This window comes from Podarcis cretensis, assembly GCF_951804945.1.
Source record: "Podarcis cretensis genome assembly, chromosome: 14".
NCBI lineage: Eukaryota > Metazoa > Chordata > Lepidosauria > Squamata > Lacertidae > Podarcis > Podarcis cretensis.
In genome coordinates this window covers 43,998,152-44,014,878 of record NC_137183.1, presented here as the reverse complement: position 1 = coordinate 44,014,878, position 16,727 = coordinate 43,998,152, and the positions used below count along the sequence as shown (strand labels likewise).

At 43.8% G+C, this 16,727-nt stretch overlaps 1 long non-coding RNA gene across 1 annotated transcript in view; it reads left to right on the top strand.

Annotated features, from left to right (window-relative positions):
- Window positions 1-15,916, top strand: part of LOC307203351 — a 39,413-nt gene extending 23,497 nt beyond the window's left edge. The window contains exon 3 of the long non-coding RNA XR_013833173.1: window positions 15,292-15,916. This is a non-coding gene — a long non-coding RNA (uncharacterized lncRNA). The remainder of the gene's footprint in view (window positions 1-15,291) is intronic.
- The last annotated feature ends 811 nt before the right edge of the window (window positions 15,917-16,727 follow it).

Here is a 16,727-nt window from a genome sequence, read left to right as displayed (position 1 = left end):
GGGAAGATTCTGGAGCAGATTATTAGGCAAACAGTCTGTGAGCACCTAGAAAGGAATGCTGTGATCACCAATAGTCAGCATGGATTTCTGAAAAATAAGTCATGTCAGACTAACCTGATCTCGTTTTTTGACAGAATTACAAGCCTGGTAGATGAAGGGAATGCAGTGGATGTAGCCTACCTTGATTTCAGCAAGGCATTCGACAAGGTGCCCCATGATATTCTTGTAAAGAAGCTGGTAAAATGCTGTCTTGACTATGCTACCACTCAGTGGATTTGTAACTGGCTGTCTGACCGAACCCAAAGGGTGCTCATCAATGGTTCCTCTTCATCCTGGAGAAGAGTGACTAGTGGGGTGCCACAGGGTTCTGTCTTGGGCCCGGTCTTATTCAACATCTTTATCAACGACTTGGATGATGGACTCAAGGGCATCCTGATCAAATTTGCAGATGACACCAAACTGGGAGGGGTGGCTAAAACCCCAGAGGACAGGATCACACTTCAAAATGACCTTGACAGATTAGAGAACTGGGCCAAAACAAACAAGATGAACTTTAACAGGGAGAAATGTAAAGTATTGCACTTGGGCAAAAAAAATGAGAGGCACAAATACAAGATGGGTGACACCTGGCTTGAGAGCAGTACATGTGAAAAGGATCTAGGAGTCTTGGTTGACCACAAACTTGACATGAGCCAACAATGTGACGCGGCAGCTAAAAAAGCCAATGCAATTCTGGGCTACATCAATAGGAGTATAGCATCTAGATCAAGGGAAGTAATAGTGCCACTGTATTCTGCTCTGGTCAGACCTCACCTGGAGTACTGTGTCCAGTTCTGGGCACCACAGTTCAAGAAGGACACTGACAAACTGGAACGTGTCCAGAGGAGGGCAACCAAAATGGTCAAAGGCCTGGAAACGATGCCTTATGAGGAACAGCTAAGGGAGCTGGGCATGTTTAGCCTGGAGAAGAGGAGGTTAAGGGGTGATATGATAGCCATGTTCAAATATATAAAAGGATGTCATATAGAGGAGGGAGAAAGGTTGTTTTCTGCTGCTCCAGAGAAGCGGACACGGAGCAATGGCTCCAAACTACAAGAAAGAAGATTCCACCTAAACATTAGGAAGAACTTCCTGACAGTAAGAGCTGTTTGACAGTGGAATTTGCTGCCAAGGAGTGTGGTGGAGTCTTCTTCTTTGGAGGTCTTTAAGCAGAGGCTTGACAACCATATGTCAGGAGTGCTCTGATGGTGTTTCCTGCTTGGCAGGGGGTTGGACTCGATGGCCCTTGTGGTCTATTCCAACTCTATGTTTCTATGATTCTATGATTCTATGATTCCATAATCCTAGACCAGTAGGCACACTTGCTGAGGCTGATGGATGTCGGAGTCCTACAATATCTAGAAGGCAACAGGACTGTTGTTTAGTTGTTTAGTCATGTCCAACTCTTCGTGACCCCATGGACCAGAGCATGCCAGGCACTCCTGTCTTCCACTGCCTCCTGCAGTTTGGTCAAACTCATGCTGGTAGCTTCGAGAACACTATCCAACCATCTCGTCCTCTGTCGTCCCCTTCTCCTTGTGCCCTCAATCTTTCCCAACATCAGGGTCCTTTCCAGGGAGTCTTCTCTTCTCATGAGGTGGCCAAAGTATTGGAGCCTCAGCTTCACGATCTGTCCTTCCAGTGAGCACTCAGGGCTGATTTCCTTCAGAATGGATAGGTTTGATCTTCTTGCAGTCCATTGGACTCTTAAGAGTCTCCTCCAGCACCATAATTCAAAAGCCTCAATTCTTCGGCGATCAGCCTTCTTTTTGGTCCAGCTCTCGCTTCCATATATCACTACTGGGAAAACCATAGCTTTAACTATATGGACCTTTGTCGGCAAGGTGATGTCTCTGCTTGTCTAGGTTTGTCTTTGCTTTTCTCCGAAGAAGCAGGCGTCTTTTAATTTCGTGACTGCTGTCACCATCTGCGGTGATCATGGAGCCCAAGAAACAGGCAACAGGACTACAGAATTGGAATAGGTATCTGCAGCCCAGATTGTTTCCCACTCAGCCCCCAGCAACTCCAGCCCCTGCCCAAACTATCCTGCTCTGCAGCACTTTCTCCAAATCACGCTGGCTGCATTTGGTGATGTTTCTGCAAGGATGACATTCCAGAGCTTAGGACTGGGGATATACCCCAGAGCTTTCATACCCACCCATCCCATTCCACTCTGCAGCAGCACTTTTTTTTTTTTTTTTTAAAAAAGGCTTACTTTTAAAGGGCCGATTGCAGAAAGCACTGTCCTGCAGGTGCCTTCTGGGACCAGTTTCAAGCTGATCCCAAAATGCTCCCACTACAACTTTTTCACTCAGCCTGTAGGCCAGGGCTGGATTTAGGTTTGATGAGGCCCTAAGCTACTGAAGTTAATGGGGCCCTTTATATGTGCAGCTGTCCTTTGTCAACAATAAATTGTCGCTGTTTTTTGTGTTGACTATAAGCTATATCGTAATTTATTTATTAATTGATATACATTTTTATTAGTTTTTACATATATTTTCCAAACAGAACATATCATCTCATCTCATCTTATACAACATTTTGGCTAGTTCAGCCTGAGACTTCCATCAAACACATCTAATGATTTTCAAACCTCATCTCTTAATCTTACATTTGTTACCCTATTACTTTTAATAATCCATAACTTAAAATCCATTCTCATAAATCTTTTCTGCAATATTTCATATAGTTCTCCTTACAAAAGTTCTTGTAGTCCTGCAAGCATAGTCAGTTGCTTACAATTGTCTTTCAGAGAACTCGTATATTTACTCCAATCTTTCAAGAATTTCTGGTCCCGCTGGTTTCGAATTCTCCCTGTCATGTTACCCAATTGTGCATAGTCCATCCGTTTCATCTGCCATTCCTCTTTCGTCGGTAGTTCTTCCTGCTTCCATTTCTGTGCCAATAATACTCTTGCTGCAATTGTCGCATATTAAAAACGTTTTTTTTTATTTTGTCTTTTAATGTCAGTGCCTACAATACCAAATAAAAATGCTTTTGGTTTTTTTTAATAAATGTATATTTCAACATCTTTTTCAAATGACCTTGTCAGGGAACTGCCATCGGAGCCAGAGGAGGAGGGAGGGCTCCAGAGGGAGCGTCCCAGGAGGGAGAGAGGCAGCCCATCTTCTGGGGAAGGAAATCAGCGTAGCACCAGTGGAGAAGGGGGGCAAATGGGGGAATCGGCGAGGGGGCTCCATGACTCCTCGCCGGAGACCAGCGGGGAGAGCACGGGTCCTCCGCTGCCCACACCCTCCCTGCGCAGAAGGCTTCCGCGCAGGGAGAGTAGGCGGAGACTAGGCGTCAAAGAGCTTCTTTGCTGGAAGAAGTTCAAGAAACGCCCACTGACGGATTCTGCCAGCGATTGAGACAGCCACGGGTGAGTGGTTGTCCGGACAGAAAGGGTTCACCCAGGTAACCCAGCCAAGCGTGGCACCGATTTATGCACAAGCAACCCCTAGAACCATTACAGACCTATATGGTAATTTATGGACCTAATGGGTAACTAAAGCCATTTGCAGACAACAAATAGGAGCCTACACAACACAAAACGCTGTTGCTGTATGTAGGTTTTATTCTATTTGTTTTTTATATTGTATTTTGGAAATGTACATCCAGTTTTTTCCCCTTTAAATTTTTTTGGGGGGCCCAAGAGAGTGGGGCCCTAAGCTATAGCTTGTTTAGCTTATACATAAATCTGGCACTGCTGTAGGTGGTGATGATGATGATAATAATAATAATAATAATAATAATAATAATAATTTATTATTTGTTCCCCAGCCACTCAGGGCAGCTTCCACAGAGACCAAAAATACACTAAAATGTCACACATTTAAAACTTCCCTGAACAGGGCTGCCTTAAGATGTCTTCTGAATGTCAGGTAGTTGTTTATCGCTTTGACATCTGATAGGAGGGCATTCCATAGGGCTGGTGCCACTACCAAGAAGGCCCTCTGCCTGGTTCCCTGTAGCTTTGTTTCTTGCAATGAGGGAGCTGCCAGAAGGCCCTCGGCACTGGACCTCAGTGTCCGGGCAGAACGATGGGGGTGGAGACGCTCCTTCAGGTATACTGGGCCGAGGCCGTTTAGGGCTTTAAATGTCAACACCAACACTTTGAATTGTGCTCGGAAACGTACTGGGTTGTTCAAGTTTCAGCTGTCTGGGGGTGTAAGCAAACAGGGGTGAAGTGTGAGATGAACCAAATGTACCAGCAGCGCTGATTATGCTCCTGATTCCTAGAATGTGACTCTTCTGTTTTTTTAATCTACTGGGGTGGGGGAGGAAACCCTGCAGCTTGTATTTTCATGTCATATCCCAGTTGTTATCAAAATACTGCCATTTATTAGTTTCTAAGAGTTACTAACAGACTTTGGTAACATGATCAAACTTTAATTAAAATGCCTGCTGGAATAAGAAGAAATTGTCTTTGGTAAGCACTGGAAGCTCAGTAGCGGAGAGGCTGTCTGACTTAAGTTGTAAGGGAATTCCATAAAATTGGGCCCACAATACTGAAAGCACAGCTCCTGGGGGATATGAGCCTTCCATCAGATCCTTTTTGGGGACCACTAACTCATAGAATCATAGAATTGTAGAATTGGAAGGGACCTTGAAGATCATCTAGTCCTGCAATGCAGGAATGTGCAACTGTCCCATACGAGGATGGAACCTGCAACCTTGGCATTATCAGCACCATGCTCTAACCCAGGGGTCTGTAAACAGACCCCTGTGTTGCAATATAGACAAGCTGATGCAGAATGGATCAAGATTGGCTGATGAAGCATTGAATGAAACAGATTGGTTATCTGGAAACTCTGTTCCGGCGATATTTGCTGACGGATTACATATCGAACTTTTGAATTATTCTACCGCGACTGGTGAAGAAGATTTACAGACTTTGGCTGTAATTTCTGATCATTTGTATTAGTCTATAAATAGTGTTTAGTGCCATTGTTATTGGCCATTGTGTTGTGTTGTATTGTGCAGCTAACCCAGGGGTCGGCAAGGTTTACCTGGCCTGGGCTGAATCGGTCCAGCGAAGATCCCTCTGTGAGCCGGATCACGCTGGATCACCCATGATTTCCAGTGTCTACATGTGTGCAGACGTGATTCCCGGTGCTATGAAAGTGAGTCCCTACGCCGTGCTGTGCCGGTTTAGTGCAGCGTACCAGGACTCTCCGAGCGAGTGGCTCAGTTCTGGGGCAGCTTGTGGGCTGATTAAATGGCCTCCATGGACCACTTCTGGCCCATGGGCTGCACATTGCCCACCCCTGCTCTAACCAACTGAGCTATTCATGAAGACCTCATTGATTGGGCAGGAATATAAGGGAACTATCCCATGCCCTAATGCTTAAGAGCCTTGTAAATTACTTAGAAGCAAAGCAGAAAACCTTTCTCTATCTCCATGGAAGCTGAACTCAATGGGGATTATGTCTGTCGACACATGTATAGGATTGCACCGCCAATCTCATTTTGCTTAATGACACTTTGTCCCGCACATCTCTCTCTTTGAAGAAGGGTGGGCGGGTGGGAATCCCACATGTGGTTGTTAAATACATGTGACCTTCTGAGAGCTTTAATCTAAGGAAATGCACAACGCACTTTGAAGGTGACCAGCCTGACCATGCGTTCTGCAATCAGAGAGAGGTTGCAAGAGGTCAGATTTAGGCCCATCAGCTTCAAAGCTGATTGTAAACCTCGCTAGATTAAAGCTCTCAAAAAGCTGTATGTCTTTTAAAAAATAAGAATACTCATTTCCCCCCTTCGCGAGGTCCACGAAGAGAGGCTTAGAAAGAAAGCTGGGAGCAGCATCAAGATGTCATGCACTGAGAGGCAAAATGAGACGAGCAGCTATAACTCTTAGCTTGTATAGCAGCTGTAATAGATAGCGTGTGAAGCAACAGGAGCAGCCTATCACTTTTTCTCCAAGCATAGGGAAAGAATCCTGAAGTGGGCATACAGAGCTCCTGCAAAAGTGTGAAAAAGGATTACCCCCAAAAAATATGTCTCACCAAGTCAGAAGAATATGTTTCCAATCATTGCACATTAAAGGACATCAATAGGAAATATGTGTAAATTGTATATGATGGAGGACAAGGGTAGCTTGTCCACCTTTGGTCCCCACCATGCTCTCAGCTCTCAGCTCTGGCTCCTAGAAGCCATCAACATGTGACAGCAGCCACACCCTGGAAACGGCTTTGACTGGCCAGCTGTACCAGGTGAGGGTAGCTGATGGGTCTCAAACCCTCAGTGAGTTAGAGATGTCCACTCCATGTGAAGGCAGGCTCTGGTAGATGGAGCAGATGAGACCGACAGTGGGTCCGACAGTCAAGAAGGCGTTTTCTGCCTATGATGTGAAGAGGGAAGTGAGGAGCAGGTGAGGCTTGTCCGCCTGGGAAGGCAGTCCATCTAGGAGGAGGAAAACTCTGGTCCTAAACCTCTGCTGCCTTGCGGGATATCTTTGGGAGAAGAAAAGGTTAAGGAGTAAAGCCTACACAGATCTGGAGTGGAGTCCCTAAGGCAGTTGGATGTTGTCTTGTACTCTTCCTTCTAGCAACTCCCCCCCCCCAATTTATTTTATTAGTTTTCACAATATTATAAACAAACAAACAAACAAACATAAATCATAGCTGTCAGAGCTGCCTCCAGGTCCCAGCTCACAGAGGACCAACGCTAGGCTGTAGTTATGTACAAAAGTCTTTATTGAGGTTCAGTTTCCATTTTAAAGCCGCAGCGTGCAGCTCTACGTCTCGACCTTAGACCGGCGAAGTCCCGTCTGAGTCTCCTCCCCTTCCACACCAGTTTAAGACTCTCGCTTTGCTCCACCTCTTTCTAAGTTCCTTTCTCCTCTGGGCCCTCCTGCCCGCTAGGGTCTCATCCTTCCTGGACTCCTCTGACGCTGACCCTGACGATTCTTGCCCCTCCTTCCGGCGGGCTTTAGGACCTGGTGCCCTATCCGGGCTACCTTCTGTGCCGCTCGCCTGTACCTTTGAACTTGGCGCATGCGCCCAGCCTGCAACTTTCCTCTTGACCGTTAACTCGCTCTCTGATGGAGGCGTGGTCAACCCTGACTCATCTTCTCTCGCTGGTGGTGCATATGTGGGCTCTGACACCTGGAACTCCTCCCCCCCACTGCGCTCTGGTGGGGAAGCTGGTCCTGATTTCCAAATCCTGCTCTGGGAGTCCCCGCTGGCCCCTTGCTTCTGGGGTGTCCCCCTTGGCTCGCCCCTTGCCCTGCCCATCGGCGCCCCCTTCTGTGAATCTTCCGATTCGCTGGAGAGGCTCATGGAATCTCTCGGGCTGCTGTCATATTCTCCTACGCTGCCCTCGGATTGCTCCCCCTCGCTCTCCATCTCTTCTCCTCCCTGCGCTCCCACTGAGTCCCTGACAATAGCCTTATTGAAAATTACACTTATTAACTTTGTTAAGTGACTTCCTCGCTTCCCCTTGGTTGAATTTCATTGCATGTCCTTTTAACGGTTTTCCAAATCCCAGTTCTTATAAAATTTAACTTAGACATTAACATCCTTAAATCTTCACCTTATGGAATTAAACATATTAATTCATCACTTAACATAAATAAAACCCTAAGCCAATTAAGTATCTGTAAGCTGTTTTCAGTTAATTTGACTTAACAAATTTAGCTAGATAATCATTAAATTTAATCCACTCTTCCTGATACTCCTCCTCCTTCTGGTCGCGGACTCTTCTGGTTAGGTCGGCTAGCTCTGAAAAATCCATCATCTTGATCTGCCATTCTTCTATTGTTGGTAATTCTTGGGTTTTCCACTTTTTAGCTAACAAAATACGGGCCGCAGTTGTGGCATACAAAAATAATTTAACATCTTTCTTCAGCAATTGCAAACCTGTTATTCCAAGAAGAAAGGCCTCTGGTTTCTTTATAAATGTATATTTCAACATTTTTTTCAATTCATTATAAATCTTTTCCCAGAAGTCTTTCAGTCTTTCAGCAACTCCTGCAGCCAGGCTGTTGCCAAAACATATTGCTCTGTTTCCGTTTGGAGCACGTCAGTGAGATGACATCAGTCTTGTCATCTGGGCAGTCTCCATACACACTGCCCAGGCTTACACCCCAGGGAGGTCACTTCAGTGCTGTGAATAGTGGTTTGACTTCACCCCCAGACACGTATTCCATTGTCTCTTGAGACAGATGGATGCCAACAACATATGGGTTGCCTCCAACTCATTCCTGCTCAGGAGTAGACCCACTGAGCTCGATAAACCAGCATTAGCCATGCCCATTAATTCCAAGGGGTCTGCTCCAAGTAGGACTGGCTTTGGGTACAAATCTCTCTCTCTCCTCTGTGTGTGTGTGTGTGTAGACACAGACACACTCACATGGCCTCATGGCAAGAGGAATATATCATTATTTTTTATAAAAAAAATCTCACATTGCAAAATACTCTTTTTATGTTGGATATTGCCCTGGTTCATCCACAAAGCCAAAAAAGAAAGCATTGGAATGCTCAGAAACATCCAGCTACCCACAACAGCTGTTGGTTAGAAGCCTCCAGCAGCTATTGATGCTGAGAGCTGCTACTATTTACCAGCAAGCCCTGCACCAATGCACAAGGAATGCCAGTACCTCCACTGCTGGTCCTCAGTGAGCCATCGGACTTGAATGTGGAAGAGAATGCTGTGAAAAAATGTGGCTTGGGGTGTCGTCTAGGCAGCTTGCAATAAATGGATCATCTCTAATTTCACTTGTAGTTGCTGTATGGCCATTGTAAGTTGCATGATTATTCAGAGGCAGCAGAGGGAAGGGAGCTCTTAGCTTGCCTCTTGTGGGATTCCAATCTTCAAAGGAGCTGCCTGCCTATCTTTTAATGCACACCTATAGCCTAATAAGTTCCAGTCAGTGAGTGCTGGGGGAGGCATTTCAAAAAACAAAGACAAGGACTAGACATTTAATATACCTGGGAGGGATAGTTCATCTTCCTTTCTCGAGGCATTTGGAAATGCACAAGACACAATGTCAGCTTCTCACTAGTTCCAAAAATCCCTTCTCTGTAGAAACATTAAACGAAAAAACAAAAGAAAAAAGCACCGCTACTTATATTTGAATCAAGCAGCAATTCGGCTGCTAATTGTATAGTAATTGACACAACGGCTACAATGTTCATTGTGAATGTCAAACCATTAAATATTAGGGCCTTAGGCCAGGATTCAAGCCATAATTTGCTACTGAGTTAACAGGACAACGAGGAAATGGCAACTGCCAATAGATAGCCCAGACACAAGATAATGACCGAGGTAATCAACTGGGGTGTAAACTTGGTGCAGCTCTATTGATTTCATTGCAGCTCTGCAGATTTATACCAGCAGAAGATCTCATTTTCTATCACGCCGGAAGAAAATTGTCTTAAGAACGAGACTTGTGGTTTGAACAGGGGTGGGGGCTGGGGGGGGATTTCTGCAAATCAACAAAGTGTCTTGAGCATTACAAAGTGGTACACTGGATTAAAAGATTAAGAAAATGAAATCGCAGAGGAAGGGAAATGCAGTAAGCTTTTGACAAATTGACTCTTACATGAGTAGGGTATTGATGATTCAGAAGGACATGTCTGAAATGTTTGGCCTCTAAGACCTGTGGTGATTTTTAAGATACAAAGAAGGAGAAAGAGAAGGAGAAGGGGAAAGTATTTGAAGTGGAGAAAGCATGTCATAGAGAGACAGGCAGATGGACAAGCTATTCTTCTGCAGAAAATTACTTTTTGTACATATGAGCCACGACTGTCCTGATAGTTAGAGGTACTCTGTGTTTTCATTTATAAAAATATACGCTACTGACCTCCAGAGTCTCAGACCCTCCAAGTCTCCCTATTTTCCAGGGACAGTCCTGGATTTACAGAAGCCATCCCGGTTTCTAATTTGAACCTGGAATGTTCCGCTTTTCTTTAAGATGTCCCTTAATTTCATAAGAGAAATGTTGGAGGGTATGGAATAGGACATCCCCAGGGCTTTTCGTCAGCCAGAACTCACCCAAACTCAGCCTTGTATATGGAAGTTTTTTTTTACTGTTTAATGCTTTGTTTTGTTTTTATATGTTGGAAGCTGCCCAGAGTGGGCATCACATGGACAAGGTATAGTTGTTGTTGTTGGAATAGGACATCCCTCCTAGACATCACCTTGCCGACAAAGGTCTGTATACTTAAAGCTATGGTTTTCCCAGTAGTGATGTATGGAGGTGAGAGCTGGACCATAAAGAAGGCCGATCGCTGAAGAATTGATGCTTTTGGAAAATTGGCTTCCAGGTGGAAAAATCAAAATTGGAAACAAAACTGTTAGATCCCAAAACTAAGACTCTGTCAAGAATATATAACTTGCTGTTGAAATGGAACACTCAGGAAGAAATGGTGAAATCTGTTATGATAAAATGGGCACAAGATGTGGGACACAACATTATGCTGGCTGACTGGGAACAGTTATGGACCACAGGTATGAAGTTTACGGCATGTAATGCCTTAAGAGAGAATATTATGAAAATGATATACAGGTGGTACATGACACCAGTCAAGCTTGCAAAAATATATCATTTGCCCGATAATAAATGTTGGAAATGTCAAGAAACTGAAGGTACATTCTTTCACCTTTGGTGGACGTGCCCAAGGATTAAGGCTTTCTGGGAGATGATCTATAATGAAATGAAAAAGGTATTTAAATATACCTTCCTGAAGAAACCAGAGGCCTTTCTCCTGGGCATGGTCGGCCAATTGGTGTTAAAGAAGGACAGAACTTTTTTTATGTATGCCACAACAGCAGCAAGAATACTCATCGCAAAGTATTGGAAGACACAAGATCTACCCACCCGGGAAGAATGGCAGATGAAGGTGATGGAGTACATGGAGCTGGTGGAAATGACTGGCAGAATCCGAGACCTGGGAGAAGAGTTGGTAGAAGAAGATTGGAAGAAATTTAAAGACTATTTACAAAAATATTGTAAAATTAAGGAATCTTAGAAGGATGTTGGAATGAAGTTACGTGGTTTTAGCAGTAATGTTATAAAGGAGTATTTAAAGATGGATTGTTAACAGGTGAGAATGTAAAGTTATAATATATTAAGATAAATTATTAAGATAAAAGCAAAAATAGAAAGGATTTGCTGAAATAACTAATTGAACTAGAATACAAAAAAGGGAGGTGCGAGGAGGTCAGGGAAACAAGTAAATGAAAGTCAAGACATGGAAAGGTTGATTTGTTTTTAATTGTTTTTACTTTTTTGTATTTTGTATTTTTTGCTTCTTTTTTGTTTGTTTTTTTCTTCTTTTATTCTTGTAACTTTTTTGAAACTTTAATAAATATTATTCAAAAAAAAGAAAAAAGAATTTATGCTTTTGAATTATGGTGCTGGAGGAGACTCTTGAGAGTCCCATGGACTGCAAGAAGATCAAACCTATCCATTCTGAAGGAAATCAGCCCTGAGTGCTCACTGGAAGGACAGATCCTGAAGTTGTGGCTCCAATACTTTGGCCACCTCCTGAGAAGAGAAGACTCCCTGGAAAAGACCCTGATTCTGGGAAAGATTGAGGGCACAAGGAGAAGGGGACAACAGAGGACGAGATGGTTGGACAGTGTTCTCGAAGCTACCAACATGAGTTTGACCAAACTGTGGGAGGCAGTGGAAGACAGGAGTGCCTGGCATGCTCTGGTCCATGGGGTCACGAAGAGTCGGACACGACTAAACGATTAAACAACAACAACATTTTCATCAGAGAAAGGTTTGAGGGTATGGAGTCCTTATCACTTCACAGTGCAGCTGGGAATGAATGCACTTCTATGTGATAATTCCTTCATCAAACAGGGTTTTCACCTCGAGGAGAAGTTGAGGTCAGAGCTCTTATCCCTGATAATATTGCCACCCTATAACAAAGAGGGCTTTTTGTGTATGTGAAGAAGAGTTAACCACGAGCTGGGCAACTTGTCTTCCAAAAGTGGTGCAGTCCCAGTAGGGCTTTGTCATCCAGTTTCAACCAACATCAACTGTCCTCAGAAAGAAAGAGAAACACAGCACTGTCTTGTGTTCGAGATAAATCACTGTTGAATACAGACATGCATCAGCTCTGTATGAAACCAGACTTCTAGTTACAGGTAGGTAGCCGTGCTGGTCTGCCGTAGTTGAAACAAAATAAAAAAATTCCTTCCAGTAGCATCTTAAAGTTAAAGGGGACCCTGACTATTAGGTCCAGTCGTGACCGACTCTGGGGTTGTGGCGCTCATCTCGCTTTATTGGCCGAGGGAGCCCGCATACAGCTTCCGGGTCATGTGGCCAGCATGACTAAGCCGCTTCTGGCGAACCAGAGCAGCAAATGGAAACGCCGTTTACCTTCGCGCTGGAGCGGTACCTATTTATCTACTTGCACTTTGACATGCTTTCGAACTGCTAGGTTGGCAGGAGCTGGGACCGAGCAACGGGAGCTCACCCCGCTGCGGGGATTCGAACCGCTGACCTTCTGATTGGCAAGTCCTAGGCTCTGTGGTTTAACCCACAGCGCCACCCGTGTCCCTTAGCACCTTAGCCCCTTAGAGACCAACTAAGTTTGTTATTGGTATGAGCTTTCATGTGCATGCACACTTCTTCAGATACTGAAGAAGATTTTTTTTTTTTTTGTATGAAACCAGAGGCATGAGTTTTCTCAGCTGCCTCATGGAAGTTTTTCTTCTTCTTTTTGCTCTTGCCTAAATGGGATTGGGATATTGAGAAGGCAGTGGCAAACCCAGCAAAATCTGCATGTTGCTCTTTTGGCTTAGTAATCGCCACCACCACCATAATAAAAACCTGCAGACGTAGTTGTTGAAAGCAAAACCAGTGTTCGTTTTGAAGACTGGTTGATTGCCATTCTACTCTGGAAATTGTACCTCTGGAAGGGGAATATCAACCAACCAACTTTGTTTTTAAAAAAAATACAGATCCCAGAATTCCTGTTGGGGAGTTGTGAATGTTTTAAGTGGTAATATGGTACTTTAAATGTATGGTGTGTATGTGGCCTTAGTTGGAAAAACTTGGGCATTGTTATTATTTTGAGTCAAGAAATGTATCACAAATCCAAAAGAAATTAGATTCCAATCTGGGTGCTGTATGGATCAGGTTAGTTCACATTTGACTGAACAGAAATCAAATTACCCCAAGCACCCCTTCTTCTCAGCCATCTACCAATGCAGATGCTCAAAGCTAAATTTCACTAATCTCCAAATGGTGTTCTGTAGACGTTGTTATTTCTTTGGCTGAACTCCAACAATTAAAAAGCACTTAAGCAACACTGTTAAGTAGTATGGCAGCAATTGTGCAAACATATTTCGATTACAGCTCCACTAACTGGAGCCAGACAATTAAAAAAGTTTAAAACCTACCGTTAAAAAACAGAAAGCATGTCAATGAAAACTGCCATATTGTCTTTAGAAATATGGAACATTTCCAAAATTCTCATCTAAATTACCTGGTATTGAGTGTAAAGTAGGACTGATGTAGCCTACCCCAAACCTTGGTTCCCATATATAGTTTGACTACAACCTGCATCATATCCAACCAACATAATCAATGATCATGGATGATGGGAGTTGTAGTCCAACAGCAAAAGTTGAGAAATGCTTGACAATTGAACGAATGCATTAGGAATTTTCTGTGGTTCCATTTTTCATTTCTAAATATTGAACTGAGTATTATGACCACATGCTTTAATGCAGTGCATTGGTTAGAGTGCTGGGCTAAGATTGGAGAGACCCAGGTTTGACTCTCCAGCCAGTTAAGCTCACTAGGTTATTCAATCTTGTTTAGATAAATCTACAGAAATCTGAGAATAAAAAAAATGGAGAGAAAACTATGTATTCAAGGGAAAGGCAAGTTTGTGTGTCTACTCAGTGAGGCAAATTGTTCTGCCCAGGGGTGCCAACTTGAATTAAATATTGGGGGACCCATGTAAACCCCGCCCCACAAAATTGATCACAAGATGCAGTGCTAACGCACAATTGGAATGACAATGTCTATCAACTTTGGGGGGTGCCCAGCCTCCTCAAATATTTTATTGATCAGAAAAGGCAAACAGGGCACTGTCTCACCAATCTCAGTCTGCCCACAGCAGGCACTAGCTCCTTGCCTTCTTACTTACAACCAGTCAAGGTACTGCCTTATCGATTTCTTCCTCCTTAGTTTCAATGGTACCGCTGTAAAACTCAGTAGGGAGAAGAATGGGGGCAAAAGTTGGCTCTGCCTGTCATTGGCTCTGGCACCATCTACAGGCAACACCCCCTTTATGTGGGGACACGGGTGGCGCTGTGGTCTAAACCACTGAGCCTAGGGCTTGCTGATCGGAAGGTCAGCGGTGGTACCTCAGGTTACAGACACTTCAGGTTACAGATGTTTCAGGTTACAGACCCCGCTAATCCAGAAATAGTACCTTGTGTTAAGAACTTTGCTTCAGGATGAGAACAGAAATCGCGCAGTGGTGGAGTGGCAGCAGGAGGAGGCCCCATTAGCTAAAGTGGTACCTCAGGTTAAGAACAGTTTCAGGTTAAGAACAGACCTCCGGAATGAATTAAGTTCTTAACCCGATGTACCACTGTACCTTGAATGTAGTTTAGTAGTAGATGGGAAAATCTCAAACCACCACACCATAATAATAATGATAATAATAATAACTTATTATTTGTACTCCACCCATCCAGTGGGACGCAGGTGGCGCTGTGGTCTAAACCACTGAGCCTAGGGTTTGCCAATCAGAAGGTTGGCGGTTCAAATCCCCACAATGGGGTGAGCTCCCGTTCTTTGGTCCCAGCTCCTGCCCACCTAGCAGTTCGAAAGCACATCAAAATGCAAGTAGATAAATAGGTACTGCTCTGGTGGGAAGGTAAACGGCGTTTCCGTGCGCTGCTCTGGTTTTGCTTAGTCATGCTGGCCACATGACCCGGAAAACCTGTCCGCAGACAAATGTCAGCTCCCTCAGCCAGTAAAGTGAGATGAGTGCCACAAGCCCAGAGTTGTTCGTGACTGGACTTAACTGTCAGGGGTCCTGTACCTTTACCTTTTATGTTCCAAGGCATCAGTGAAATTGTGTATATTTGAAACGCCATTGGAAAAGCCTGCAAACACCCTGTTCTTCCCCTTTTTGTGATGTTTCTGTGATGTTTTGGGGTCACTTTTGGGTTTGGCGTGATTTGCATATGCATGGGCATGTATGTATTGAATGCACATAAATAGGGTGTTGCCTATACTGCTTGCTTCCCTGCTTTCTGTCCTCCTAGGACCAATGGACACCAGCCTCCAGTGATCCTACTCCAGGAGAAAGTCTGCATTTCAACATCTCCATAATGCCTGACCTTAAAGAGAAATGAATATCATCACTCATTGGTTCCCTAAAAAACATTATATATATAATCTTCAAGCAGACACAAATATGAACTTTTCACCAAGTTAACAGGTTGACGTTGTGATTAGAAAGGAGGAAATCAAAAAGCAATTACATACCTAGGTATTATGCTAATACAATTATGGAAACCGCTAGCCCAAAACTGTTGATAAATTAGATAAGTAAAAGAAGCTGACCTGAAAGGATATTTTAAATAATGCCATACCATCCTTGCTATCTAATATAATTGCTCTCCTGTGACCCAACCTGCATTAAAAGTAAATTCCTCCTTTAAAAAATTATATGTTCGGCACATGATGATTAAAATAACAATATATTCTCTCTTCTGCTGGCAATGATGTTATGTAAAATATGGGGGGGGGGGGAGAAGGAAGGAGAATGAATTAGCCTTTGATGCTAAAAATTTACTGTGCACTGTCATTTTAATGAATTACATTTGAGATGTGTTAAAGTTGGAAATCGTTAGCTAACCTTTTCAATAAAACATTTTCTAAAATCAACACTGAGAAAGGATGCAATTTCTGCAGAGGTAACTAGACCGATTATAATCTAGTTTATTGCACATGCCTTGTTTGACACCTGTCAAAGCATTCCAGCAACGGCCTGTGGTTATGGAAGCAAACTTGGAGTGGAAGGAGAGCAACTGGGAGAATTGCTGTTGCAGCTGAACAGCCAGGAGATCCCACCAGTGCATAACAACAACAACAACAACAACAACAACTTATTTATACCCCGCCAACCATCTGGCTAGGGCATAGACCATTTGGCATGTAATGTTTCCCCTGCAGCCCCCAATTCCCAGGACAACATTTTCCTTTTTTCTAACAGTAGGGCTGGCTCTACCAAGGGATATGTATCATTTACCCACAAATCTCTGGGAATCTATTCAGTCTATCGGTAGCAAGAGTTATTGATGCCAAGTGGCAAGCTATTGTATGTCTGTGGTGATGATGATGATGATAAAGTTATTGTTTTTACATATACACAATGGGTCAGTGTGTCTGGCTGCTAAGCAGAAGGTTGGTGGTTTGAGCCCACCCAATGATGGCTCTGGGCAGGATTCTTGCATTGCAGGGGGCTGCACTAGATGGCCCTCAATGTCCCTTCCAGGTCTACAGTTCTGAGATTCTATGTACATGTATATACTTCCTTTGCTCCAAGCTGCTCAAGGTTGCACAAGTGGTTCTTCTGTTTTTCCTTTGATCCATTTCCATTTTGTACCTAAAGGTCCATGAATAATCATAGTTTAGAAGTCCTGGGCCCTAAGGAAGTCAGATTATCCTCCACCAGGGCCAGGGCCTTCTCAGTGAT